The following is a 5,000-nucleotide window of genomic DNA, read 5'->3' as shown; positions in this document are numbered from 1 at the left end:
TAATTAATAATAATAATATAATAATAATAATAATAATAATTATTATTATTATATTATTATTATTATTATTATTATCATTATATTATTATTATTATTATTATTATTATTATTATTATTATATTATTATTATTATTATTAAAGAATCGGGTAAAATAATGAATTGCAAACGGAAAAGCATCGACTAACAAACACTACATCAGAGCTGTTCAGAGGAAAGAATTTGAAATTTTCAATGTCAAGACACATCCTTTAAAATAGGAATTTACTCTCCTACCATCTGGTAGACGATATTTATTTAGAGACAAAAATTTTGTAAAGCAAATAGATAAATTTACTTCCATGTCCTCTGCGATTTTTTATCCTTATATAAATATACTCACACGCCAAAATGCCTGGAAACAACAGAAACTTCAATCCCAGAATTAACCATAACATTTATTTACGCGACCAAGCGCTGAATCCAGCTTGAATAATAAAGCCACAATAAAAGTTTTGTTAAAACCTCAAAGTAATACTGTATTTGAATCGTGTACTCACTAAATGTGTTTTGTGTTAAAAACAACACTCTGGGTGGGCACGGTTTGATTTTATAAAGTCAAAATACGATTTATCGGCTTTACCACATGGCACGAATAGATGAGTTGTTTTCATTGTTCAAGACAACACAATGGTAGAAAATTGGGCGAGAAACTCATTAGAACTATGGATGGAATGAAGTTGACGTCACTTGGGTCTTTGTTATTGTTTTTTGCCATCCACATTTATGAGTAATTCTCACTTAACTTTTTTATCCAGACTATAAAAGTTCATGGTTACACGAAGTTTTGTGTGTTGGTCCGTTATACTTCCGGTGGCAATGTTATGAGCTTCTAGCCAAGCGCATACTATCTATAGATAGTTCGAAGATGACGTCACTTAGGTTTTTGTTATTGTTTTTTTTTTTGCCATCCGCGTTTATGAGTAGTTCTCACTAAACTGTATTAACCTGACTATAAACGTTTATGGATACACAATTTTATGTGTTGGTCCATTATACTTCCGGATGGCAATGATATGAGCTTCTAAGCCAAGCGCATACTATCTATATAAGTCAAAATACGATCTTATCGGCTTTACCACAGGGCATGACTAGTTCATTCTTCAGGACAACACAATGGCAGAAAAATTGGGCGAGAAACTCATTAGAACTCTAGATGGAATGAAGTTAACGTCACTCAGGTCTTTGTTATTGGTTTTTTTTTTTTGTTTGCCATCCATGTTTTTGAGTACTTCTCACTAAACTGTATTAACCAGACTATAAACGTTCAAGGTTACACATAGTATTTTGTGTTGGTCCGCCTATACTTCCGGGTGACAATGTTGTGAGTTTCTTAGCCAAGCGCACAGCATCTATAGACAACGTGTAAAAAACGTTAATAAAAAAATTAGAACACTATTATTCATTATTAGACAGAACTTGTAGAACACACTATAGAAGATAATTACTATTAATGTTATAGATAGTATGCAGATGACGTCACTCAGGCCTTTGTTATTGTTTTTGCCATCCGCGTTTGTGAGTTGTTCTCACTAAACTGTATTAACCAGACTATAAAAGTTCCTGGTTACACAGAGTTTGTGTGTTGGTCCGTTATACTTCCGGATGGCAATGTTGTGAACTCCTTGGCCAAGCGCATTCTATCTATATATAGAATGCGCTTGGCCAAGGAGTTCACAACATTGCCATCCGGAAGTATAACGGACCAACACACAAACTCTGTGTAACCATGAACTTTTATAGTCTGGTTAATACAGTTTAGTGAGAACAACTCACAAACGCGGATGGCAAAAAACAATAACAAAGGCATGAGTGACGTCATCTGCATACTATCTATACCTAAACAAGTTGTGTGTGTGTGTGTATGTGTGTGTGTGTGTGTTTGTAGGGATGTGTGGAGGTGTGCGTGTGAGTTAAAGAGGGTATGTTTCGGTTTTCGAAACTGTTAAGAAAATATCTAAATCTTAATTTCGATATTTATATCATTTATCATTTCGATGTTTATATATTATTATTTATTAATGTATTTTTGTCTATCTATCTATCTATCTATCTATCTATCTATCTATCTATCTATCTATCTATCTATCTATCTATCTATCTATCTACTACTATCTATCTATCTATCTATCTATCTATCTATCTATCTATCTATCTATCTATCTGTCTATCTATCTATCTATCTATCTATCTATCTATCTATCTATCTACATCTACTATCTATCTATCTATCTATCTATCTATACTTCTGTCTATCTATCTATCTATCTATCTATCTACCTACCTATCTATCTATCTATCTATTCTGTCTGTCTATCTATCTATTCTATCTATCTATCTATCTATCTATCTATCTATCTATCTATCTACTACCTATCTATCTATCTACTTATCTATCTATCTATCTATCTACCTACCTATCTATCTATCTATCTATCTATCTATCTATCTATCTATCTGTCTGTCTATCTATCTATCTATCTATCTATCTATCTATCTATCTATCTATCTACCTACCTACCTATCTATCTATCTATCTATCTATCTATCTATCTATCTATATATCTATCTATCTATCTATCTATCTATCTATCTATCTATGCATTGTATTTTAATGGGCATGATCTATATTTCCTTCCCATGCGCTCTAGGTCATTGGTCACATTGCAAAGTGTGCTCAAAATGGCCCACATAGTGAGAAGTATTCACAGCTTTTGAAATATCCTTCATCACGATTGGTCACTTTGTTCAGCTTGACACACTGGTATGTTTAAAACTTTCATAAACAAAGCAGCGTGTTTAAATTTGTTAAGAAATATCCAATCGTTGGACGTCAACAAATCATGTGATTGATGACTCGGTTGGACAAAAACATGAATATAGATCGCTCCCATTTCAAACATTGTAAACCAAATTTTAATAACAAATTATCATTTTTTGGACAATAACGATTATATTATTATTATCATTATTATCATCAATATCATCATCATCATCATCATCATCATCATCATCACCAAAATTAGACATTCTACAAATCTATGACTACAGGCCTTTTTTACATTTTAGCCTGAAATTAAGAACTTTACAGATATCTTAGTTTAAAACGTATTTCAAATCTGGCCAAAAATAAGAAACTTTGCTGATCTCTGTCTTTTAAAAAAGCTTTTACTTTTTGCATTTTAGCCTGAAATTAGAAACTCAATCGATTTTTGGCTAAAACCTTTTTGCATTTTAGCCTGAAATTAGAAACTCAATCGATCTTTGACTAAAACCTTTTTTCATTTTAGTCTGAAATTAGAAACTCAATCGATCTTTGGCTAAAACCTTTTTTCATTTTAGCCTGAAATTAGAAACTCAATCGATTTTTGGCTAAAACCTTTTTGCATTTTAGCCTGAAATTAGAAACTCAATCGATCTTTGACTAAAACCTTTTTGCATTTTAGCCTGAAATTAGGAACTCAATCGATCTTTGGCTAAAACCTTTTTGCATTTTAGTCTGAAATTAGAAACTCAATCGATCTTTGGCTAAAACCTTTTTTCATTTTAGCCTGAAATTAGAAACTCAATCGATCTTTGGCTAAAACCTTTTTGCATTTTAGCCTGAAATTAGAAACTCAATCGATCTTTGGCTAAAACCTTTTTTCATTTTAGCCTGAAATTAGAAACTCAATCGATCTTTGGCTAAAACCTTTTTTCATTTTAGCCTGAAATTAGAAACTCAATCGATCTTTGGCTAAAACCTTTTTTCATTTTAGTCTGAAATTAGAAACTCAATCGATCTTTGGCTAAAACCTTTTTGCATTTTAGTCTGAAATTAGAAACTCAATCGATCTTTGGCTAAAACCTTTTTTCATTTTAGTCTGAAATTAGAAACTCAATCGATCTTTGGCTAAAACCTTTTTCATTTTAGTCTGAAATTAGAAACTCAATCGATCTTTGGCTAAAACCTTTTTTCATTTTAGTCTGAAATTAGAAACTCAATCGATCTTTGGCTAAAACCTTTTTTTCATTTTAGTCTGAAATTAGAAACTCAATCGATCTTTGGCTAAAACCTTTTTTCATTTTAGTCTGAAATTAGAAACTCAATCGATCTTTGGCTAAAACCTTTTTTCATTTTAGTCTGAAATTAGAAACTCAATCGATCTTTGGCTAAAACCTTTTTTCATTTTAGTCTGAAATTAGAAACTCAATCGATCTTTGGCTAAAACCTTTTTTCATTTTAGTCTGAAATTAGAAACTCAATCGATCTTTGGCTAAAACCTTTTTTCATTTTAGCCTGAAATTAGAAACTCAATCGATCTTTGGCTAAAACCTTTTTGCATTTTAGCCTGAAATTAGGAACTCTACTGATCTTCAGCTAAAAATATATTTACAATTTGGCCAGAAAATCCAACATCATAGGTAACCTACCTCGGTATTGTGTCGAGGCGACGTGCTTTTATTTGCAGGTCTGATAACCCAATTCCTTAGGGGCTCCTTATTGTAATTGAAATCTAAAAATTAAAAAATAGACGAAAAATATTGTCCATTAAAACAATGTTAAACTAGGCCCATAAGTGGGTTGGGATGTCAGACCTGTATAAATGTATAACCTCGTGTCGAGGTAAATAAGACGTTAAAAACTGAATTTTATGGTAAAAAGTATTAGACTTTGGTTTAAACCGACGTGCACTTATTTGCAGGACTGATAACCCAATTGAACAACGGCCTCATTGTTGTAATGGAAATCTATTTTTAAAATGACGCAAACTACTGCCGTGCTATGGAAAAAAATTTAATTTTTCGCCAGAAAACTCATCCTTCAAATATCGATCAATTTAAATGACCCTCATGTTTGAAAAAAAAACTCTTCGCGAACTCCCAGGTTTGAGAGGGGTTTTTTAGCCAAGATGAGGGGCGTTTAATAAATCGATTGATATTTGAAGGACGAGTTTTCTGGCCAAATTTTTGAATACGCGTC

This window comes from Berghia stephanieae, chromosome 10 (assembly GCF_034508935.2).
Source record: "Berghia stephanieae isolate SIO BIC M18660-M18661 chromosome 10, UCSD_Bste_1.3, whole genome shotgun sequence".
Classification (NCBI taxonomy): domain Eukaryota; kingdom Metazoa; phylum Mollusca; class Gastropoda; order Nudibranchia; family Aeolidiidae; genus Berghia; species Berghia stephanieae.
The sequence above is the reverse complement of the archived record's forward strand: the minus strand, read 5'-3'. Positions refer to the sequence as shown.